The sequence below is a fragment of the Ambystoma mexicanum genome, chromosome 1p, assembly GCF_040938575.1.
Source record: "Ambystoma mexicanum isolate Mex_15411 chromosome 1p, UKY_AmexF1_1, whole genome shotgun sequence".
Classification (NCBI taxonomy): domain Eukaryota; kingdom Metazoa; phylum Chordata; class Amphibia; order Caudata; family Ambystomatidae; genus Ambystoma; species Ambystoma mexicanum.
In genome coordinates, this window is record NC_090921.1 from 1368948355 (window position 1) to 1368975305 (window position 26951).

The 26951-nt window shown below is 40.1% G+C and overlaps 1 long non-coding RNA gene across 1 annotated transcript in view; it reads left to right on the top strand.

Moving 5' to 3' along the window:
• The window catches only part of LOC138578189 (uncharacterized), a 494414-nt gene that overhangs the window by 173221 nt on the left and 294242 nt on the right, over positions 1-26951 (top strand). The gene's annotated exons all lie outside the window — the stretch shown is intronic.

Below are 26951 nucleotides of genomic sequence, written 5' to 3' on the forward strand. Positions count from 1 at the left end.
TATGACAGAAGTGGAAAACACCATGTGTCACTATCAAGAAAATATAGAAGACTTAACTGTACAACAAGCAAAACTTAACAAAGATTAGTGCACCATTTTTGAAGACATAACAAAACAAATTCAACGTGGTGTACAACACGAAAATAAAGAATGTACCTGCCAAAATTACAAACCTATACTACTATACGTCAGTGGTGAGGCTGGTTCAGGAAAAACATTCTCAATCAAAATCATCAGCAAGTTCCTTCAACAACTGACAAACAACAAACTGTCAGCTGTTGTAACTGCCCCCACAGGTTTAGCTGCCTACAACATAGGTGGTGTCACTTTACACCGATTACTACTTCTTCCATTAGAACACCAAAACAAATTAGACTATTACAAACTTTCTGCAGAAGCTGCAGTGGAACTACACAGAGTATTAAAGCAAATGAAAATGCTACTAATAGATGAAGTGAGCATGGTCTCCAACCTAATGTTGGCTTTGATTCACCTCAGATTGCAAGAAATACTTAAAACAAACTGCGAAGAACTCTTTGCGGGGAAACACGTTATCGTTTTCGTAGATCTTCTACAATTGACACCAGTGAAAGGTGAACCTATTTTTAAAACCTTAGGACACAAACTCTGCCGTACAAATGTTGGCAGCATAGGAAATGTGAACCTTTGGCAACATTTCCAATACAGAGGATTAACAGAAAACATGCAGCAATCTGCAGATCTAACTTATGCCAACATCTTAAAAAGTATTAGAGTTGGTGTACTATCTCAAGAAGCACAAGCAATATTGAAAAACTGGCACATTCATGCACTTTATGGCGATAATGCATGTGCTACTGATGTTATGGAACAATTAGCGCACAAAAATGTGAATTGTATGGCCTTAATGCCAACTCTTGCAAACTGTTTCAAACAATGTTAAATAAAGAAATGCAACCAATAATGGAAATGTTCACCACAGACAAACTAGACGTACATGGTATGACACTACCCATGTGTGAGCAAGCCACAACAAGACTAAATAGCTTAGAAAATTCAATCTCCAACACAGCTGGGTTGGAAAAAATATAAAAATGATCCTTAAATTGTAGAGTAATGCTTAAACATAACATTGACGTGGAGCAACGGCTATTTAATGGGGCACTGGGTACAGTTTTTGGCTTTCAATCATACCCACGTGACAACAACATTCAGTTTGTCAATATTCGCTTTGACAAACTTTCAAAAGTGAAAAGGATAGGGCACTCAACTGCTCGATTCCTTCTGTTCAAAGACATGTATGTACGTAGAGAACAATGTTCTGCAACTCTTGCATATGCAGTCACCATTCATAAATCCCAAGGTGTTACCCCAGACAAAGCATTGAAACATATAGGAAACACAGTCTTTAAAGAAGGCATGAGCTATCACGCTTACGTACACTTGACAGTCTATTTCTAATCAACTTTGATACAAGTAAAGTGAACGCTGATATTCCTTGTATTTTATAATACAATAGACTACGTTCATTGTATACCCCCCATCTGAAACAATATCCTGTCCCAGAAAAAGTAAAACATGGTAAAAGAAAACTAATTGAAACAGAAATGCAACAGAATCGGACAGCAAATCCTTCAAAGAAAACAAAAGAAGGTAAAGGTTCATCAATTACCACAAGCAAAGAAGAACCTATTAGGGAAAGTAAACGAGGTACTTCTACAAAGAAGGAAGAGAAACTCAGAAAAAAGCACTCAGAAACAGAACTAGCTGGTCCATTCAAATTTTCAAATGAAACTGGTGTAAGTTAATATGCAAATGTAGCAATGAATATTCTATTTCAATTACCATCAATTGTTAACAATATTTACTTACACAGTACAGACCAATTGTGTTTGCAAATGTTAGTCCTTCATAGAGACGCAACAAACAATCCTGAGAACACGTACAATGTTCACGGAATAAGACAAAAGTTGGACTACTGTGCTGTAATGGTGAGAGATTCACTATAAACTCACAAGAAGATCCACAAGAATTTCTAATGTACTTACTACAAGTACTGGAAAACAAAAGCATACCTATAAATGAAATCTTCCACATTTCATACATGTGGAAACATACATGCTCTCTCTGTAGCAATGTGATACAGGAACAAATCCCAAATTAGCGATTTGTGTATGTATCCATACCTAATTGTGAATCCATTCCATTTCAGCAACTTGTACAGAATGCAAACCATGGCAGATTATGTACTATGTGCAATTCAGACAATCGCTCCACCTTACTGATACAAACACATAGTAAGTACATAATGCTTATGCTGCTATGTTATAATGCAGATGGTACCAAAAACAATTGCAAGCTGACTGGATTCACACACGGTCAAGTGTCACTTGGAAAGAAAACCTTTACAACAGTAGGTATAATCTACCATGCAGGAGCTACAACCAATGCAGGTGACTACACTGCATACATTAAAAAGAAATGTGGATGGGTGGAATGTAATGATGGCAACATTACTCTAAAGCAGAGATTGCCAGCTAATCTTACAAATGCGTATTTAATCTTCTTAAAGCTAAAATTTAATAACTAATGTGTACTTCACAATTACCAAAAAATGAAGTGAAAGACTACAAACAGTTAGAATTCGCCAACAGGTATCTAACTGCCCAAGAATGTATAACAACGACAGAGATAAAGGAATACCACAGAACCGTAACAACAAATGCACAGTTAGAATACGCCAACAGGTATCTAACTGTTGTTAAAAATCGGCAACACGGCAACAAACATAACATTAATCAGAAAGAACAAGGAAACACTCAAAGAAAGCAAAGAAATAGTAGTATAGTAAATAAAGTTTTTTTTTCCCCCAGACCCAAGGATTAGAAAAACAAACACAGAAACTGAGCACAATGCACAGTACACTGGTTTGTAAACTAAATATGAGGGTAAAAAAAAAGCTAAACTGTCTATTATACAATGTAATAAGACTTCATAAAATGCAAACACTAACATGTTTTTTTTATCACAGAAATTAAAAAAGGCTAGTTCCGCCAAGTACTACAGTCATGTAAGACATGTATGGATTCTGAACAAATTAAACAGTAAGAATATTTACAGTCATTTCATACATATGAAAATCTACATGGCTAATCTATGGCAGTAATGTGGTGCAGTGGCTGTAGGCTGGGCATAGCATCTTTGATGTGTAACCTACACCCTACTGCCAAGCAAGCAAGACTATAGGTCCTACCCACAACCATCGCTCCATATCAAAACCATGGTGCTTCTATTTTGATTACTTCTAAGTTTAGTTGTGGGTGCATGGTCTGCTGCCATGCAGCCAAGACACTAGATCGTGCACACAACCACTGCACCACACCACGCCCATGTTCACTTATAACCTCACATTTTATGACTTCAGTCTTGGGTGCATGGCCTTTGGCCATGAAACCAAGACTCTGGGTCCTGGCCAGAACCACCAAAGCATATTGCAACCACTGTGGCTTCTAATTTCACTACGTATTAAGTTGGTTTTGGGAGCATGGCCTCAGGCCATGCTCCCAAAACGCTACGCCCTCCCTACAACCACCTGAATGGTATTTCATAATACGAGTGTACCTATAGCTGTGATATGCTGCAGTAGTTGTGGCCACAGGCTACAGACTTGGGTGTAAGGGCATAGATTTTTCAATGTATGGGTATGCAGCATATAAAATCCATAGTGGGTTACAACTGCAGTGCTTATAACTTTGTTCTTGGGTGCATGGCCTTTGGCCATGCACCAAAGACTCTACGTCCTGGCCACAACTTCCAGACCATATCATACCCATTGTGGCTTATACTACATATAAATGTGCTGTTCGGTGCATGGCCTTCGGCCATGCAACCATGACTGCAGGCCCTCCACACAGCCACCTGAATGATGTTCAATACTACAGGTGTATCTATAGCTGTGATATGCTGCAGTGGTTGTGGCCAGGGCCTAAAGTCTTAGGTGTATGTCCATACATATTTCAATGTATGGGTGTGAAGTGGCTTAGGCTCCAGTGCTTATAACTGGCCACAACCACAACAGCATTTTAAACCCGTGGTTGCTTATAAATCAGTGCACACCCATACAACGAAACATTGCAACTGTATCATGTACTCAATTTGTAGCCAAGACTCTAGGCCCTGCCCACACCTACCAGATACATAGTCGATTGTATGGGTGTGATGTGTGAATATGATATGCTGCAGTGGTTGTGGGCAGTGTGTAAATACTTGGGTGTAAGGCATACAGCCTGCAGCCATGCACCCAAAACTCTACGTCCTGCCCACAACCACTGCACTATGTAAAACCCATCTTGGCTTATAACTGTAGAGTTCACAAGTTTTTGGCCATGCACCGAAGACTGCAGATCCTCCCCACAACCACCTGAGTGATGTGCGGTAGTACGGGTGTATCGATAGGTGTGGTATGCTTCAGTGGTTCTGGACAGAGGCTAGACTCCTAGCTGTATTTCCACAGATATTACAATGTATGGGTGTGCAGTGACTTATGCCTCCAGTGCTTACAACTTTGTTCTTGGTTGCATGGCCTTAGGCCATGCACCCAAGACTGTACACACTCCCCACAACCATCTCATTGATAATCAATACTACAGGTGTATCCATGGGTGTGACATGCTGCGGTGGTTGTGGCCAGGGCCTACAGTCTTGGAAGTATGGCCTTCGGCCTACGGCCTACGGCCATGCATCCAAGACTCTAGGCCCTGGCCACAACCACCGCAGCATGTCACACCCATGGCGGCGTACTAATCAATAGCACACCCATAGGAAAAAATTATAAGAACAGTTTCAAGGTACCTGTGCACAGCACGGATTGAAATACTACCTTTATTAAACCCCTCAATTTCTGTACGCACAAACATTCCAAACAAGGCGGGCATAGAGAATACATTCTTAACAACTAACGCCTGAACAAATACCGTTTTCCACCCATCTCTTATTGTGTGAACCTCCCCAAGCACTATGACTCAGTAAAATAGTTTTTGAAATAGCATGTTGCCGCTGGTCGCCGCTGCGCTGTCGGCGGATCCAAGATGTCGAGCGCATCCAAACAATCTGACGCAGAACATGTCTCACTGCAGCCAATCGGCAGAGATGTCGCGTGTCCGTGGTCATGACGCCAGCTCCTTAGCCAATCGGTATCTTGTCCGCGGAGCGAACAGGGAAGTGTGTCCGCGGAGCAGACATAGATATCACAAATTGTTTTTGCTTTATGTTTTCGTCATTTTAAAAAAAATAATGGATGGATTTACACCAAATTAACAAAAGCACGCTTTCGGGACCAAACCGCTGCTCCTGCCGCAAATTTGGTGAAAATCCATCCAGCGGTTTGGACTGTAGGCATGAGCAAAGTTTTTTCCCATTATGTCTATGGGAAAAAAAGACGTTTTGGGACCCCCCCATATAACTTCCCCCCCCCTGGACCAAACCTCACCAAACTTCAAGGGGGAGCGAAGTTATAAGCCATCCAAAAAGTGCTCTTCCTATGGAAACAGCAACTTAATCATAACTACATGGCCACTACCGTGGCCGTGTAATATATACATATACATATATCAATGAAAAAATATTGTTAAAGGGACGTTATGGTTAAGTTGGAGTAATAAAAACCTATGAAATTCAAAGAAAAAACTTTGATAAATGGACGTTATGGTTCCAAGTAAAACCGGAAAACCCCTGAAATTCGCCAGTAATGGTAAGCTAAGCAATCATAACTCGCGCCACCACTGTGCACTGCTAAGACTAACACCCAGGACATCAAAGATGACATCACAAATGCGGTGTCCCGGTGTAGGAAGGGAAATCCTTTTCCAGGATGGCCACCGTGGAAAGGGAAGGTGAGGATTCCATACTGGGCCTCTCTTCGCTTTCCAAAGCAGCCTGCAGAAGGCAAAAAGAGAACCCTATGACCATATTAACACGAGCACATTTTTCTTTCCTTTCAAATCTATCCTAATTTCGAATAACTTTTTTACCACAAAGCCAGACCCAGGTGGACATGGCCACTTTAATCCTATGTTTTGTCCCTTGTGATCATGGCCAGTAGCCAGATTGTCCGGATCATGACCTTATTCCATGACCCTGACAATCTGGCCACTGACCATGGCCACAGGCTACCCCTCAGTCACTAAAGGTATACCGCTATTTTTTGTAGCTACATTATGACACTTGTCAATAATTAAACACTGGCACATTTGCAAAACCATGCTTGAAGGTCCTTGCCAATGCTCCTTACGCAAGTTTTCTGGAAATCCACCCCTTTTTTATTTTTTCAAAAGTGTCAAATGTATGCACATACAATCATCATATAACCTAGCCCCCACTTGACAAAATCCATTCAGATTTTACGAAAACATCTAAATCTAGATCTATAATCTTTTTGCGAACCTTTGTGTAGATTGTCAAATGGCACCACATTTATAAGCCTTTACAATATTTTGGGACCCCCACTCTAATTTTGCTCCCTCTTGACAGAATCCCACCAAACTTCACAAAAACATGTATATCTTGATCTATTATCAGTTTGCCAAATGAAGTGTAGATTCGTCAAATGGCACCTAATTTATAAGCCTTTACATTATTTTGGGACCCCCTCTAATTTTGCCCCCTCTTCACAAAATCCTACCAAACTTCGGGAAAACATTAATATCAAAATGTAGTATCAGTTTCCCAAATTAAGTGAGCATTCGTCAAATGGCACCTCATTTATAAGCCTTTACATTATTTTGGGATCCCCCCTCTAAGTTTGCCCCCTCATGACAGAATCCCAACAAACTCTGCATACCCACTCAGAATCAGCCCAGGAATATACATGCACAATTTAATTTCTATTAAATGGCGCCAAAGTTATAAGCCATCCAAGAACTGCATTTCATTAACCCTGTTATGCTAAGGTGTTTGCAAACTTTCACAGGACTGTTCGCGGACTGTTCGCAGACTTTCGCGGCAAAAAACACCTGTTTTTTTTGCTTCTTGCAGCCATATCCCATCCCATCCTCATCACCCCTCACCTCCCCAGAGATCATTTGATAAGATTGACAAGTGGAATGCTGTGTTTTTTCATATGTTTTTACCGCGATGTCTGCGGACATCGGCCGCTGTCCGCGAATCCAATTGGCAGGCGTTTCCAAAAATCTGAGGCACTTCACGCTCCTCAGCATCCAATCAGCGAACACGTTGCATGTCCGCGGACATGACGCAAGCCGATTAGCCAATCAGGACATTGTCCGCAGACCGAACAGGGAAGTGTGTCTGCGGACCGGACATAGATATCACTCATTTTTTGTGACCTACTTTTTGGTCATTTATTTTAAAACTACTGGACGGATTTTCACCAAATTTACAAAAGCACGCTTTCGGGACCAAGCCTCTGCTCCTGCCACAAATTTGGTGAAAATCCGTCCAGCGGTTTGGGCTGTAGGCGTGAGCAAAGTTTTTTGCCCATTCAGTCTATGGGAAAAAGACAATTTGGGAACCCCCTATAACTTTGCCCCCCCCCCTAGACCAAACATCACCAAACTTTGCAGAATAATTCAGAGTGGGCCATATACTTTTTTTGCAAAGTTTGTTGATGATTCGTCCAGGGAGAGCAAAGTTATAAGCCGCCCAAAAGTGCTCTTCCTATGGAAACAACAACTTAACCATAACTACACGGCCACTTACTTGTTAAAGGGACATTATAGTTAAGTTGCGCTACTAAAAACCTATGAAATTCAGTAAAAAAACTTTGTTAAAGGGACGTTATGGTTCTAAGTAAAACCGAAAAAACCCCTGAAATTCGCCACTTATGGTAAGCTATGCAACCATAACTCGCGCCACCACCGTGCACTGCTAAGACTAACACCCAGGACATCAAAGATGACATCACAAATGTCATTGATGACATCACTGATGACATCACATGTGCATTTACTTTTCATGAAATGTCTGTACAAGGGATTTTTATTATTATGTTGAGAAAAAGTTTTTTACTGAATTTCATAGGTTTTTAGTAGCGCAACTTAACCATAACGTCCCTTAACAAAGTTTTTTTACTGAATTTCATAGGTTTTTAGTAGAGCAACTTAACTATAACGTCCCTTTAACAAAGTTTTTTACTGAATTTCATAGGCTTTTAATAGCACAACTTAACCATAATATCCCTGACTTTATATACATGTAACATAGAACATACTGAACCCCAGCTAGTGATTTTGATGTCCGCGGACTGTGCGAGTGTCCGCGGACGGACGCGGACAACAGCAATACTACCCAAAAACTCAGGGGGTATATTAAATTGTTATATCATGCCATATGAACACTTCATGAGTTCAAAAACCAGCACACAAACACATTATATGTACTGATAAATAAGAAGTGGAATCTATATATCTAGCACATCAACCATTCATTTAAATACAATATGTTCTAAAATGGAATATACCAAAAGAAGAAAAATAGCCTTCCAACATGATTACCTCACAGAAACTCCACAACTAAGAGCGACAGCAGATGTACAGACCAGTAAGAACACACCTTACCAGAACCTAGTAAGTGTATTTCATTTTACTCATATATTTCTAAAATGCCTGTATTAGATACAAAAAAAGTGATATAATTTTTTTTTTCTCACAGAAATGTCTAGTACTCTGGAGTGGCTAGAGGAGCATTTCCCTCATGAGGAAATGTCTGAAGATAGTGAACCTAATGGTAGACACTTTTCTGTATAAACCATTTAATAAATATTATTTTATATATATTTAAAATATAATTTTTTTTTGTACACACCATACAAACATTGAAATTAGTAAACAAAAAGAATTATTATTAAAGACTCTCCAGCACATGGAAGAACAAATGGGCATACTCATCGAAAATTTCAACTATTTAAAAAACTTTGTGGAGGATCACTTGAAAGAAAAAACTGGATACCATTGTCCCAATTGTACCTGTCCCCCTCACCATATCCCACTCAATTATCCCCAAATCCTCTCCATGAAAAAAAATGTTTTGATGAAACTTCCATCCCTTCTTCACCTCATATGAATCCTCTTGAAACCCCCAATTCTCCTTTTTTTGTTTCAGTTTCTGCCTCACCTTCTCTGTCATAAATATAACATCCTTATAAAATAAAGAAAAATTATTATATTGTGTCCTAATTCATTTCTTGTCTTTTTTTTTAAAAAAAAGCAGTTCAGGTGTCCGCGGACAGCGCAAGTGTCTGGAATGTCTGTAAAGAAATGAAAATGGGGGCGTCCTAAGGACACTATATCTGTCCGTACTGTTCGCATGCAAGTTGAAACTGTTCTAAGAACACACCTGGTGTTCGGGATGTCTGCAATCAAACTACCACATGCGGTGACCTGAAATGTTCATAAATAAACAAAATGGGGGTGTCCTGAGGACGCTATACCTGTCCGTATTGTTCGGAGGCAAGCTGAAACTGTCCTAAGAACACACACGGTGTCCTGAAATATTCATAAATAAACAAAATGGGGGTGTCCTGAGGACGCTATACCTGTCGGTATTGTTCGCAGGCGAGTTGAAACTGTTCTAGAAACACACGCTGTGTCATGAAATGTTCGTAAATAAACAAAATGGGGGTGTCCTGAGGACGCTAGACCTGTTTGTGCTGTTCGTAAGCAGGTTCAAACTGTTCTAAGAACACATGAAGTATCCGGAGATGTTCGCAAATAAACAAAATGGGGGTGTCCTGCGGATTCTATGCCTGTCCGTATTGTTCGCAAGCGAGTTGAAACTGTTCTAAGAACAAACGCCTGTTCGTAAGCGTTTGTTTCGCTTGTGACACACTTTTAATTAGTTTCAGGACCCGAACAGTGTCCGTAGAACACCAACGCGCATGCGCAAAACAGTTTCAGTGCCTTTGATGTCCTGCTGATACCCGCTCCCTTCGCGGACATGTTCACGAAGCTATCATATGACCGCACCCACGCTGAGCGTGTGTTCTGACTGCGGACACTGTTCGTGTTCCCGAACAATTTAAAACTACATTTTCAAGCAATCCACAATATCTTTCAATAATAAATCACCACAGCACAAGTCCCAGACACTAATCCTGAGTTTCTACATACTTTTTGGGACTTTTTGAACCTTTTTTTGGTGTTCGATCTGTCTGTAGACAGCGCGTGTGTCCACGAACCGCACACAAGTGCCCCTATAAAAGGCTACACCCTAGAGCTCATTCTCATTGTGTTTCTGGCTATCTTACAGAACACAGTGCATTTTGCTGCCAACTTTCCAGATTTTCATCTGAAACCTGATGGCATCCATGGCTGCAGTACTGCCACCTGGTGCTACATCTGCCTCAGCACCAAGCCCACCCCCTCCACCACCACCACCTCCCAAAGGGCCTGAAGAGGGGAACAGGAGTGAGGATGCAGAGGAGGATGAAGAGAATGACGAGAATTAGGTAGTGGAAGTCCCTACTACTAGCACTCCGCGTGAGTCTTGGGTGTGGTGGCGATTTACCGTTCGTGGTAATGTACCTAAGGCGCATGCAAACCAAGTCACCTGCAACGAGTGCAAAATGGTACTCAGTCGCGGGAGGTTTGGTTCATACAGCTTTGGAACAACTACTATGAAGCGACACCTAAGGTAATTCCACACTGGGGCCATTCGCAAGGTTGTACAAGGGGTTGTGCAAGGGGAGAGAGACTTCGAAGTGCTTTTGAGACTCTGGTCTCAGAGCACGAGAAGATCTGCTCACTACCCAAGTAAGACCCACTCTAAATCTTCCTCTCTCCACCCGCCCTTTCTTATCCCCGTGGTTGGTGTCCCCCCTTACCCTCCTTTTCGCTCCTCTCCTAGTGTGTCGTGTATAAAAAACCACAAAAAAAAATATATAAAACAACAAAAATAAAAAAAGGCTTTTTTCAGAGCTGCCTTTCACAGTTTAAAAATAGAAGTGAAAATAAATGAAGCAGGACCTTGTGTATTTTTTAGAAGTCCGCGGACAGTCCGTGAACATCTAGAATTTTGGGGTGCTGCCCTATCATAACCATTGAAGTTTTGTCTGGTAGGAAGTGGTGGCTCTGAAAGAGCCTTTTCGTGGTGTTTGTGTTTGAAAAATTTGAAATGCTCAATACCTACTACAAAATGGATGCTGTAATTCCAAAAAAGGTCACAATGCATTTTGTACATTTCTCAGGAAAATCTAATTGCCAGCATAAGTAAGATGGACTCCATCTCTGCGAAAAATGTATGTGCTACGAAACATAATATTTTCATTGTGAAAAGAGGACATGCCAAAATCTCTTAGAAAAGCACAAACAGCCTTATTGACATTGTGCCTTGTTTCTCCATTTGTGGACCAAATTAAGAAGAATGAAGCCACATTTGTCTCTGCGCAATCAGTGAAACAATTACTTGAGAATTTGGAAACATGTCCATGACCTTCCCAAGTCCTTCTTTCATTGCAAATTGCAAAGAAATTCCAGACACATGTCCTAAACTGTTCCCTCCACAAAGAACTACAATTATGTCTGGATGTTGCTCCGTCTCCAAAGTAGCACAGAGAGGTAGCAAGTCCAACCACTTCATTCCACATACTCCATGCCAGTGCACTTCCACATGTGGTAATCCAACATCTACAGCTACTCCACAGCTTTCTGCATGCACCTTCAACCAATGTATCCACGAGTCTCCCAAAATCCAAACAATCTGTTTTCTGAAACACACAGCCATGGCTATATGTTCTTCTCTCAGCAAAAAGAGTATCTGAGAAACTCTCTCCTGGCACAACACACCCACTGAACTTTACTGACCAATCCCTTGCTCTGCTCATTCTCATTTGCATGCCTCCCCACCCCAAAATCCCTGGATGTAACACGCGATGTCCGCGGACTACCACCATGTCCACGGACATATCGTAACATGGACAGTCCTTCTACCATTTCCATTTTACTTTCTGTGCCATTCCCTCATTGGATATCACTAAGCAATCACACGACCATCCACCAATCACATCCAAGACCTCTACATCTAACTGCATCATCATAGATCAGCACTTCAAATGTACTGTTAATCTCTCTGAGTACAAGTGTCATATCATTGGAAAGCACCCTCTACAAGAAATACTGTACAAGTCTCCAAGATTTCTACTTGCAGCTGCATGCATATCCATACATGCATGAACACAAACTACAGGTATACATATTTTCTGTATAGTACATGTACAATTCTTATAGATTCATATAAACAAATTAACTGACTTTTAGCTTGTATAACCTATAAAATGAACTTACTGTCATTTTTCCCATCTCCTATAATCAACTGTCACTTCCAAACCTATCTGCTATTTAATTTCTCTTTACACACACATTTGCAAAGCATGTTGAACTAACGTATTTAAAGTACAATATAAAGAGTTAACATACTGAAACAAAATTGCATGCACACACTATGTTCAAATATCAAACAACAATACTTGTACAAAAACATAAAAATCAATGTCTAAATTAAAATCAGTGCTATATACAAACAAAATTACTAATTTGTTTCCTTTACAATTGCAGTGAAGACCACTCTCCTGAAAAGAAGCAGCCGAATTTGAAGTACAAAGAAGAACTAAGAAGAAACCTGCTCATTCCAGAAAAAAGTAAGTTAAATACCACCATAATATTTGTACTATTACTCAAACACGCTTTAAGGTTAATTCATGCTATTTCTGCACCTACAAATAGAGATTGTGCACCATTCTGCCCACAAATCCCCATTTCTTAAACAGAGATTTACAGGCAGAATGGCGCACAAATTCCTATTTATCGGCGCACAAATGACCCAACTCAGCCCCTAGAATTTTGATATTATAGAACAAACAACTCTTTAATTGTATACCATAAGATTTACTATTTGTACTTCTCCACACCGCTAGCTTACTTTCTACTGTCATCTCAACCCCAGTTTAGTAGCACATAAATTCAAGAATACCCATCCCAACTAGTTGTAGTTGTCCAATGCACAATCACACACCATCACATACATCTTTATCATCATACTCAGACACTCATGCACACAGCACACATACATTGCAGAACACCCCAACCCATACCTTCTTTAGTTTTTTCAACAGACCCTAGAGACTGCCTACCGAAAATCAAGTCCGTAGAAAGTAACGCAGAAGTAGAGCAAATGAAAATAGAAGTGTCCAAAATAAGCATTCATCTTTAGCAGAATTTGTAAAAAAAAGTTCAAACAAAACAGCTAATACAGTCATTTAGCGAAACAAAACAAGCTTCAAGTACAGAAACTTTGCCTCCTCTATCAAAATGTAAAACGAAACAAAAAACAATTAACAAAAATTCAGCTACCACTACTGATAAAACTGCTCCTATAAATCTTGATATACTGCCAAGTAAGCATACCAAAAAAAGTATTTTAGCAAAAATGTTCCGTCACAGAGTCCTTCAAAATCTTATAAAAACAGGAGAGGAATCAGGCACAACCCTTAAAACCTATCGTAGGAAATTAATCTTAGAAGCTTTGATAGACAGTGCAATCCTTCTCAAAAGAAAGTTATTTATTTTAGTGTTAAACAAAATGAAACCACTAATAAAACTAATGACTAAATTACAAAAAAGACTTCTCAATAAACAAAATGTCAACAGAAATAACTTCTTAAATATCTGTGGAGGTGAGTGGAGTCACACTACAAGCACAGAACCATATTTTAATGAAGAAGCATACAAACAAAAGCAAACAAATACAATTGCCATACATAGCAGTGGACGAGGTTATGAAAAAGTTAATAATACCATAATGGAACAAGAAATACTGCTTACAATAATATCCCCAGAAAACTTAGAATTACCTCTCCATTCAACTGAATCAGAACATCTAGTATACAAATGGCCATGTACGTCAATGTGTAACATTCCCAAAAAATCTTTAAAGTCTTTACGCCAATTCCTCAATCAATATGTGAAAGGCAAAGACAAAATCAAAATTAAACTACTGCAAAATATGGATACCTGTCCAGTGCACAAGTACACAGGACTACAAGGACATTCATTGGCCTGCATTTCAGGACCTACTTGTAAAACCACCTTCCATTATATCAAAATGATATCAACACATCATTCAATTATAAGAAATCTGGTCTATAAACTGTACTATGCTAAAAGTCCTGCTTTAGCACTAGCCAATTTAAATAACATTCTTCTACAAGGTACAGCAAAAGACCTACTTGAAGAAATCGACTATATCCAGAAAAAATATTTTGGAAGTGAAAGCCACTTACAGAATGAAATAGCTTTAAAAAAAATAGCAACAATTCTATTCATGGCAACCTTCTACTACACACATACAAAAAAGAAATACTGAAATTTAAAAGTACATCTGCTGAAGTACCAAACCATGTGTGTGTATGTTGTCACAGAACTTTTTATAAAAGTAACACAAAAACTGTAGACCTAACATACAAAATAGAAGGCAATGAAGATTCTAAATGGTTTGAATAAGCTCTCTACCTTATAGCAGAAAACAAATACGAAATAACTGACCCCTTAATACTTTGCAGTTACTGCACTACAACACTTGACAACAACCAAACTCCTTCAAGTGCTATCACAAATAATTTGGAATTATTTCCACTACCAAAACCCCTACAACAACTCAATTTATATGAGAGCATCATAATTCAAACAGTGCACCCCGTTCAAGCAATAATACGCCTTCAACCGAAAACAGCAACATTACCTTCCTCTGAATTAGTGAAAGGTATTCGTGGAAAAGTAGTGTATTTACAATTAGACCTAAAACAAAATGTGCTCACTCTGGGAGTGCAACGTCCAATGGAGCAATCTTTAATTATCTTAGTAAATGGTGTACCTACAAAAGACAAAAAGAATTGGCAACAAATGGTAGATTTACATAAAGTTAGCCAAGCCTTGCAATATCTAAAAGACAATAATGAATACTACAAAGAAATTAGTATTGAAGAAAACTTGAAGGAAACCACTGAAATAATTGAAGAGTCACCAGAAGCTGGTCAATTTGAGCTTCTAGATCCTGCTACAGTATCCGATACTTTAGACCATTATGCAATTCATCCATTGCACTCTAATGATACCGTAGAAGATGCACTAGAAATGTAACAAATGCGACAAACAAAAGGATCACCAATCAGCATATGGGAAAAAAGTATAGAAGCACGTGCTTTTCCTCTACTCTTTCCTACTGGCAAAGGAGGAAGATACGATGATAGACCTATTCAAATAAAAGCATCAGAATACCGCCCATTACAGATGTATTCTGAAGATCCCGGATTTAGACAAAATGTGGAATGCATATCCCACCTACTCTTTGAAAGTAAACTAGCAACTTTATGTTACGGAGTTGCACATACGTTAAAATCAGGATCCCACTTTCAAAATATGTCAGCTACACAATTATTACAAAAAGTGCAACAAAAAGATGAGGTTTTACAAACAAGTATTACAAATCTATTAGCAAACATGCGTGGTACTAAAGAGTACTGTTTTTGACGTCATGGAGATGTACGTTGTATGATAAGAAACCTTGGCCCACCCACTTGGTTTGTTACATTAAGTTGTGCAGAATATGCATGGGAATATTTACATGATTTCCTACGCATATCAAACAAAAACAAAACAAACAGACATACTAACACCTGGAGAACTTTGTTCTCTAGATCCTGTTAATGTTTCAATATATTTTCACCATCGCTTCATTCCTATGCTACACTTTATTTGTAATAAAACTGTTCCTCCCCTCGGAGAAGTGCAACACTTCTTTTGGAGAAAAGAATACCAAGCCAGAGGAGCACCACATATCCACATGCTTTTATGGATTAAAGATGCTCCTAAATTTGGTCAAGACAATGACACCACGGTGTTACAGTTTATTGAAAAATATGTCACTTGTGAAATTCCATCAGAAGCAACAGATAATGATCTTCATGCACACATTTTTAAATTTCAAAGACACAAATGTGGCAAATATTGTCGTCCCAAAGACAAAAACAAAGGAAAATACTACACCAAATGCCGCTTTGGTTTCCCTAGACCGGTTACAAAAACAGGTCAAGTAAACAACTTCATGTCTTCAGTTAGACATAGTGTTAAAGGTAAATCACCTAAAAATACACATTACATAAAAAGAACAGAAGAAGAAAAATATATCAATGATTACAATGCAATCATTACCCACTTATGGAATGCAAATATAGATGTGCAGTATGCAAAAAACTATGTTACTGTTAGCTAGTATCATGCACCCTTATCATGTAGGAGGAAAAGAAAGACAACCACTGCCTTATTATTCTCCAAGTTGTAAGCTTTGAGCTTTTAATTGTGCATTATTTCGAAAAGTTGCCCTTTAAGTCAACAATCATTAAGGAAGGCGCTGAGGTCCACTGGGGTAGTGACCCAACAAAACAGGCTCCTTAATTACAAGAGAATGGATGTGCAGTACATTGTAGACAATTCCACTGCAGTTGCACGATATGTTATAGCATACTTAACCAAAGTAGAAAAAACAGAGCTCCAAGACATCTGGAATGACCTGTCATCAGACAAAACAATGTCTCAGAAATTATACAGCTTGGACATAAAAAAGCTCTCCCATAGAGAATGTGGCTCCTATGAAGCAGCAGATCATTTAACTGGTACTGCTTTGTATGGAAAATCTGAAAATATAGTATGGCTAAGTCTTGGTCCTTCTAAATCTAGAAAAAGAGTTCTAAAATCATACAACGATATAGAAACAATAGCCAAATATGATCCCAACAGCCAAGACATTTTAAAAAACAATTTACTGGACACATACTACCCAAGCAGAAGTACCACTTTGGAAACCATGTGTCTATACCACACAGCCCAAAACTTCACATACAAAAATAATATAAAACCTGATGAAAAAAAGGTAAATACAGAGTGTCAAATTGTGAAGGCAGCTTAGTAAAAGTACCAAACCAAATTTAATTAATCATATCAAATTGTCATTAAAGACTCCTCAACATAAAGAACTATATTACATGTCCCTGTTATAACTCTTTAAACCATGGAGAAAAGAAGAAGAAATACTAGATACCTATGACTCCTATAAAGACACTTTCAAAGCAAATGAAAGCACTATAACCGATGTAAACTTTACACAGTACAAAACAATGTTGCACAATGACCAGCAACACAAAGAAGAACTCCAGGCCCAACTTGATAAGGACCCTCCTGATAGTAGTCAACCTTCTGTAACAGGAAGCCAAGAACCACTGGGAGAGCCAGTAATAACAAATGAGGCAGAATTAGCTATGACGGAAGTAGAAAACACCATGTGTCAGTATGAAGATAAAGAAGACTTAACTATACTACAATCAAAACTGAACAATGAGCAACGTAGCATTTTTCAAGAAGTAACAAAAGAAATTGCACATGGTGTACAACATGAAAACAAAGAATGCACCTGCCAAAATTACAAACCTATACTACTGTACGTCAGTGGTGAAGCTTGTTCTGGTAAAACATTCTTAATCAAAATCATCAGTAAATTCCTTCAACAATTGACAAACAACAAACTGTCAGCTGTTGTCACTGCCCCCACAGGTTTAGCTGCCTACAACATAGGCGGTGTCACTTTACACCGATTACTACTCCTACCAGTAGAACACCAAAATAAATTAGACTATTACAAACTTTCTACAGAAGCTGCAATGGAACTACGCAGAGTATTAAAACAAATGAAAATGCTACTAATAGATGAAGTGAGCATGGTCTCCAACCTAATGTTGGCTTTGATTCACCTCAGATTACAAGAAGTACTCAAAACAAACTACGAAGAGCTTTTTGGAGGAAACACATGAATGTTTTTGGAGATCTTCTTCAATTGACATCAGTGAAAGGTGAGCCTATTTTTAAAACCTTAGGACACAAACTCTGCCATAAAACTGTTGGCAGCATTGGAAATGTCAACCTTTGGCAACATTTCCAATACAGAGAATTAACAGAAAACATGCGGCAATCTGTAGATCTCACTTATGCCAACATCTTAAAAAGTATTAGAGTTGGTATAGTATCTCAAGAAGCACAAGCAATATTGAAAAACCGGCACATTCATGCACTTCATGGCGATAATGCATGTGCTATGGATGTTATGGAACAATTAGCCCACAAAAATATCAATTGTATGGCCTTAATGTCAACTCTTGCAAGCTGTTTCAAATTCAATGAAACAATGTTAAAAAAAGAAATGCAACCAATAATTGAAATTAGCGCCACAGACAAACTAGACATACATGGTATGACACTACCCATGTGTGAACAAGCCACAACGAGACTAAATAGTTTAGAAAATTCAATCTCCAACACAGCTAGATTGGAAAAAATATTAAAATTATCCTTAAATTGCAGAGTAATGCTTAAACGTAACCTTGACGTGGATCAAGAACTAGTTAATGGAACACTGGGTACAGTTGTTGGCTTTCAAACATACCCACGTGACAACAACATTCAGTTTGCCAATATTCTCTTTGACAAACTTTCAGAAGGGAAAAGGATAGGACGCTCAACAGCTCGATTCCTTCTCTTCAAAGACATGTATGTACACAGAGAACAATTTTCTCTAACTCTTGCATACGCAGTCACCATTCATAAATCACAAGGTCTTACCCTAGACAAAGCATTGATAGACATTGGTAACACTGTCTTTAAAGAAGGCATGAGCTACGTAGCACTATCACGGTTACGTACACTTGATGGTCTATTTCTAATCAACTTTGATGCAAGTAAAGTAACTGCTGAAATTGCTTGCATTTTAGAATACAATAGACTTTGTTCACTATACACCTCCCATCTAAAAACATATCCTGTTCCACAAAAAGTAAAATGTTCTAAAAGAAAACTAAATCAAACAGAAATGCAACAGGATGTAACTGCAAATCCTCCAAAGAGAATAAAAAAAACTAATACTTCATCAAGTACCACAAACAAAAAAGAAACTATTAGGGAAAGTAAACCAGGTACTTCTTCAAAAAAGGAAGACAGACTAAAAAAAAGCACTCAGATACAGAACTACCTGGTCCATTTAAATTTTCAAATGTAATTGGTGTAAGTTGCTACGCAAATGTAGCAATGAATATTCTATTTCAATTACCACCAATTGTTGACAACATTTACTTACACAGTACAGACCAATTGTGTTTGCAAATGTTAGTACTTCATAGAAACGCAACAAACAATCCTGACAACACGTATAGTGTTTATGGAATAAGACAACAATTGGACTACTTTGCTGGAATGGTGAAATTCACTATAAACTCACAGGAAGATCCACAAGAATTTTTAATGTACTTACTACAAGTACTGGAAAACAAAAACATACCTATAAATGAAATCTTACAGATTTCATAAATGTGGAAACATACATGCACTCTCTGCAACAATGTGACACAAGAACAAATCCCCAATGAGCGCTTTGTGTATGTATCAATATCTAATTGTGAATCCGTTCCATTTCAGCAACTTGTACAAAATGCAAACCATGGTACATTATGGGTGTCCAGTCAAAGTATCGAAATAAAAGGATCGAATGACCTTTTTTTCGATTCCAAAAGGTTCGGAAAAAAAAAGGATTGAATGCTTTTTTTTAATTTCTTTTTTTTTAGTTTTGTATGTAAAAATAGGTTTTTTAAAACGAGAAAACTGGGGATTTGGGGGAATCCCCCCATAAAAAAAAAATGTGACCCTTTTTTACGATCGTTTTGACGTCGAAAAAAAGGCATTCGATCCTTTTGTTTTCGAATATGTGACCTAGAACATACATTATGTACTACCTGCTCCACTCCACCTTACACATACCAACATGGATTTTTTTTTTCTCCCACAGACCCAATGATTTTAGCAACAAACACAGAAACTGAGCAAATTGCAGAGTACACTGTTTTGTAATCTATTAAATATGAGGGTAAAAAAAGAAATATGTTGATTATTCAATGTTATAAGTCGTTACAAAATACCAATACTAACATGATCTTTTCTTTTATCACAGAAATGAACAAGAAATACATGTACTCCAGTTACTAAACCAAACAGTAAGTATATTATAATAAGTACAACCATCGCAGCAAATCACACCCATAGTGACTTATAACTTTGGTGCTTATAAATTTGGTCTTGTCCATGCACCCAAGACTATAGGCCCTTCCCACAACCACCACAGCATATCACACCCATAGTGGCTTATAACTTTGTGCTTATAAATTTGTTCTTGGATCCCAAAGTTATAAGCCACTATGGGTGTGACATGCTGCGGTGGTTGTGGCCAGGGCATAGAGTCTTGGATGCAAGGCCATATGGCCATGCTCCCAAGACTCTATGCCCTGGCCACAACCACCGCAGCATATCACACCCATACAGTCAAACATTTTAACTATGCCATATGGGCACTTTTAAAGTCCGCGGGCCTGATGAGTGTTCTTAGAACAGTTTCAACTTGCCTATGAACAGTACGGACAGGCATAGCGTCCTCAGGACACCCCCATTTTGTTTATTTACAAGCATCCCAGGACACATGATATGTTCTTAGAACACTTTCAACTTGCCAGCGAACAATACGGACAGCGTCCTCAGGACATCCCCATTTCGTCCATTTACGAACATTTCAGGACACTGCATGTGTTCTTAGAACAGTTTCAACTTGCCTGCGAACAAAACGGGCAAGCATACTGTCCTCAGGACACACTCATTTCGTTTATTTTCGAACATTTCGGGACACCGCGTGTGTTCTTAGGACAGTTTCAGCTTGCTTGCGAACAATTTGGAGAGGGCTAGTGTCCTCAAAACACTCCCATTTTGTTTATTTACGTACATCCCAGGACACTTGATGTGTTCTTAGAACAATTTCAACTTGCCTACGAACAGTACGGACAGGTATAGCGTACTTAGGACACCCACATTTTATTTATTTACAAACATCCGAGGACACATGATGTGTTATTAGAACAATTTCAACTTGTGAACGAACAATACGGACTGTGTCCTCAGGACACACCCATTTCGTTTATTTACAAACATTGCAGGACACCGCAAGTGTTCTTAGAACAGTTTCAGATTGCTTGCGAACAATACGGACAGATGTAGCGTCCTCAGAACACCCCCATTTTATTTATTTACAAACATCCCAGGACACTTCATGTGTTCTTAGAACAATTTCAACTTGCTTGCGAACAGTACAGACAGGCATACTGTCCTCAGGACACCCCCATTTTGTTTATTGACAAACATCCCAGGACACATGATGTGTTCTTAGAATAGTTTCAACTTGCCTGCAAATAAAACGGACAGGCATACCAACAGGGGGGTCTACCACCTAAATAAATACAACATTTAACCCATCTCTCACCCCCGATCCTGCCCAAACAGTCTTACACACCAACACACTCTACTAAATAGTATTTTTCCACCAAGTTTCACTGTGCTGTCTGCGGACGTCCACGAATCCAAGATGGCGGGCGTTCCCGATAATCTGACGTGCTTCACACTCTTCACCGTCCAATCAGCGAACACGTTGCATGTCCGCGGATATGACGCAAGCCGGTTGGCCAATCAGGACACTGTCCGTGGAGCGAACAGGGAAGTGTGTCCGCGGACCGAACATAGATATCACTAATTTTTTGTGACCTACTTTTTGGTCATTTAAAAAAAAACTACTTGATGGATTTTCACCAAATTTACAAAAGCACACTTTCTGGATCCAGCGGTTTGGCCTGTCGGCGTCAGCAAAGTTTTTTCCCCATTCAGTCTATGGGAAAAAAAAATGTGGGACCCCCCTTATAACTCTGCCCCCCCTGGACCAAACTTTGCAATATACATATATTCTTTTTCATTGGTGTACATCCTCCCCGTTCCCCCTCAGGGTGGCCATTATTACCCCCCCAGTCCTGGATCGATATGTTTGCTTGGTTTTGAACCTGACCGGGATGGTCTGAATCCCTCCCGTCCCCCCTTGTTCGGGATGGACATGTTGTACATATTTCTTTATACCCCAGTCCTGGATGGTCGAATTTGCTTTGTTTTTTCCCTGTCCAGGATGGACTATTTTATATTTATTCCCTACCTTGAGAGATGCCATGGTTGACTTGATTGCAACAGGATCACATGTGCAGGTAACAATCGGTTAATAGACTTATTGTGCATTTGTGCAGTATGCATGATTTCCTCCTATGGCTGGTGATATGCAATGTCACAAGTTGTTTCAGCAATCCTGATCATTCCAGTTACTGCACTCCATGAGAGGTCCACCCTGCACCCTTTCACCGCCCTAGTCGGCATGCCCTCTGCCGGGCACTGGCCCCCCATTCACAAATGTAGAGGAACAGTTTCCGGTCGAGGTTATAAGGGAATCACATCAGGGCAGCTCTTGCAGCCGGTAAGGTTGAGCACTGTCAATCATGTTTATGTCTGTTTTAGTGTGCACCACAATCGTTGCATGCACTCTCACACATTTGATTTTCGGCGGGTGAAATCATTTTGTCACGTTGAATGTCAGTGCAGATGTGTGTTTGTCCACATGCATGTGTGTGTATTGGTTTTCATATTGCACTTCCAAAAAGTGTAACTTACTTGTGGGAATGTCCAGAACTTATCACAACTGAGCCATGGGCAGTGTTTGCCACATTCTACAACTACACCCTCATTAACAACCTCATTTCATTATACATCTGTACTCTGCATTATGATTGTTCACCTTGTGCCTCACTGACTGTTGTGATGTCTTCTTACTGCCACCCTTCTCCCACCCCTCTGCTCCATGTGTCCTAGGAGGTACACACTACTCTTTGACCTCTGCCAGAGCCGACTCCACACCCTTATCTGCTCACATTACCTGTCCTGCTACAAGTGCACGTATTACACAGACGTCCATACAGAGATCAGCCAGACCTCGGCTGCTGCCCTTCATGACCTTGCCTCTGAAAACACAAATCTAGCCACTTGTCTCCATGCACTACACAGGACAGGTTTGATACACTTGGTGTATCTTTGTTTGTACTGGATTGCACATGTGGAGCCCTGACAGCCTTTGCCTGTGTTGCCCATTCGAGTCACTTGTTGCTCATTGTTGTTTGCTGTTTGTTCTCTCCTCCATGATGTATTGCATGACTTGTTTTCCTGTTGCTTGTTCTAATCCAGCACTGTGAGTGACTGCAGGTTATGTGTGTGCACATTGTGGACACATGCATGTAGTAGTACATCGTCCCCTTCCCTCAGCTACTGTTCATCTGTTGTCCCAGTAGGTGTAGGCAATGCATCCTATGATCCCCGGCTCCTTCCAGGGTATGTGGTCTGTTGTAGGGTGAGGCAACAGCTGGAGATTGATGTCATGCCCATTAACTGTGGTGTCCAACAGGGGGGCTGGTGGGTGGAGCAAAGTCTGGAGTTGAACAGATTTATGTGCCTGGATGTTGCGAACATGGGTCTCTTTCTGGTTTACATGCCATGGTGTGTTGTGCTTGTATTTGTTATGAGGAGAGGAGGATTGCCCTTTCACAGGTGGCCTTTGTTTCCTAGCCTGCACTTCTCCCTCAGCCCTTTTTGTCCTTCTTCGCCCCTGACATGTGCTTACATTCATTCAATGTGCTTGCCCAGGGCCCCCACCTTTGGGGGGAGCCACAAGACTGTCTGATCTAAAGAAGTAAGACTCCTTTGTTCACCAGACTTAAATAGCATACATCAGGATATTTTATGACATGGTGCTGATGCTCTAAACCTATTGCATGCCTGTTTTGGCAAGTACATTCTGCCTCGATCAATTCATCATGTAATGCTTTCTGTGTTAACTGTGGTATATATAGTTTGTGTGTTCCTTGCGGTGCAACTCCTGTAGCATTCTTTCCTTCCTGTGGGACTTATGTTGATCATATGCAATAGCTACATTTGAAATGCATATTGGTAAATTGCGTGCCTGAATGGTTCAGAAGTTAGCTCAGTGTGTTAAGCACTCATTGCAGAGATATGTGTTCCTATGCAAGATTAGAATATCACATTCCTGTAAGGCTGGCTGAGCCTTTCCTATGTCTGAAGTTTATAAACCTGCCTCTTGCATATGTACTTGATCTTGCAGCACAACAGGTGCTATTATCAGCAATGTACCTGTACCAGATAGGGGTTGCAGTAATAATGAACATGCCATCCTTATGGTGAAGGTCTAGAAATTGGTTTGTTCAGATGGGGTGTTGTAAAACCTAGGCAATCACCTCCAATGATGAGCATAAACTGTTAGTCTAAGAGATGAATAAGTATCCAAATTTAGAACCAAAGAACAAGTTATCCTGGCTTTGCCAGCAGACAATACAGTGATCCTGGTCAAATAAAATATCTTGTACATTAGTGTACTGTCTTCTGTGAAGTTTGCCTTCTTGCATGCTGGTGGCATCGTTTAGCCTATTACTTGATCTTTCTTCTTATGTAGGCCATTTGAGTGGAAGGGGTGGTAGACAGAAGGGAGCGGACCAGATGGTGCAGCAGTCGGGCAAGCACATTTTAAAGTCTGCTCATTTGACACATAACATTTGTAAAAGTCAAAGGTTTTTCTGCACGTTTATAAATGACAATTTCACGAGCCAGTGTTTTGGAAGTATGTAAAGCTTTAAAATACAAAAGACAAACCCAGATTAAATCTGTTAAATCACACTGATTGGTATCCTGCTACTTATGTACTTCCCTTGATGATGGAGAGAATGAGGCTCAAATCATTCTGTTTTACACCCTTCTATAATAATTTGTTTTAAAAAATTGGAATGTTTGGTAATGTGATTGGTGGTACTTTCCAAGTCAGTTTTATAAAATGAGATTATTTTAGTTCAGGGTAAGAACTTGTAATGAAAGATTTCAAATGCAGAAATTGCAGAGTTGGCACACATCCCAGATTCCCCCCTTAACCAGTGTGTGTAATCCTGGCCACCTAATTTAATCTTGTATTGCCTAGCCCCTCGAAATTGCGAGTCCCGAAACCTTTCAAAATTGTCAGCCCTTCAGAGTGATTTCCTTCTCAGGGTATGATTTTCAAAACAGCCTCACTCATGGTTTCACTGGCTATAGTGTTGCTTCTACTATAATAGTGGGCATTGATATAGTGTTCATATAGGAATCAACCCTGTGAACTATTGGGCAGTAATTGGGATTTAACCCTGTGAATATTTTGGACACTTTGGGCTTTAACCCTGTGATTGTTTTTGGACACTTGTTCAGGTAATATATTGGCCAGGAATTGGAGTGCGTGCATCGCCCCTGCTTTTTTGAGCATTGATATAGTGCACATTACAGGCACTTGCTCCTTTGATCTCTAATGGCAACACTATTTCTCACTTCTAATCTTAGTCTATAGGGATACAGACACATTCCTGGTAGGTTCTAATCTGCATCCACTATCCATGCTATGGTATGTGTAGCTTTCTCCTTCCTCCCAATTGGTCTCCTCTATCCATGCTTGAGCATTTTTGCATTCTGTGAGGCAGCAAATGTGAGTTCTCTGTCCATTTTGGGTTACATGTACCTTTTAGGAATACAGTCCTGCATTAATACTATAGGATGCATACCTTCTTGGACGATACTGATAAAAAGTCTCCTGTATCTATGGTGGGACCGAAGTAACCTCCTTGTAGACTGATAGAGTTGGTCTTTAAATGTACTTGTTTACCATTTTGATTAGAGCAAGAATGAAGAGTGTAAGGGGACTTAAAGGGAGTAAACATGCTTATTTTTAATGCTCCGAGGCAGCATATTAACCTATAGGTTTTGATCGTGGCGGGTGGACGGGGCAGATATTGTTGATCACTTAGTTCCTTTGATTTGGTGGAGGGGGGCCCCAAAGATGTCCGTGCCCAGGGCCCCAAAAGTGCTTAAAATGGCCCAGGTCATAGCTCTCTGCCTTTTTTACTGTCTGTATGTATCTGTCTTCCTCTCTTCACCCCTTCTCTCTGCCTTCACCAGCTGTACCGGCCAACATCTCTCTCCTCTTCTCACCACCTCCCCGACTCCTCCTTGCTCAACAATTACATTCTCTCTCGCTCTCTCTCTCTCTCTCTCTCCACAACTACACATTCTTCAGTCTGTGTCCTAAATCCCTCCTGACCTCCGTCACCCTTCACATCAGCTCTCACACTTCTACTTCCACTCCCCAGACCTTCACCTCCTGACTTGGTGTCCTTTTCCCTCCCTTGCATCCATGGGTGACTGAAAGTCACACGTGACACCTGACGGTGGTTGTACAGAACCTGAATGCCTGTAATCAATGGCCCGACATGTGCACCCATCCCGGGGCTGAGTGACACCTGTTTCCAGTGTGCATGTTGTGCTGTGGATGAAATGTGTTTACTTCACTGGCAGTGGTTGCTCTGTAAATGCGTTTTGATTTTGTTGGATTGGTAGATGTTCGCACTCTGTTATTTGGACTTCTGGTCGTTGACCTTGGGTGGTCCTTGGTGATCATGTTACCTTGCTCCATACGGGGGTTGTGAAGGCTATCCATTTTGTTTACTTTCATGCAATGCATGTCTTTGAACGCTTACAATGTTGTTTCAGGTGGAATGCTGTGGATGCGAGACAGGTGGGTACCTTGTGCAGGTAAGTTGAAGGCATGCAGGGGTGGCTAGGAGGCTTTCACTGTATGGGGTGTTTTTAATTGCATTGGCATGACACCTCATAGCTGCAGGGACACATGGGGTTGGAAGGCTGGCAAGTCATTGCTTGAATTTTTGTATTTGTCATGCTTACCACATGGTATTGCGTTCACTCACATTTTCATGGCGTGTCTATCCAGGCTGGCAGTCCACTCTTGGAGCTTTGGCTCTGTATGGGGTTGCCCTCCGCAGACTACTCCACACCCATCACAGCATAGCAGGACAAGTGGGGGCTGCCCTGTATGGCCGAACCGCAACAGGGTGGATGTCCCACCCCTGGACACCAGGCACA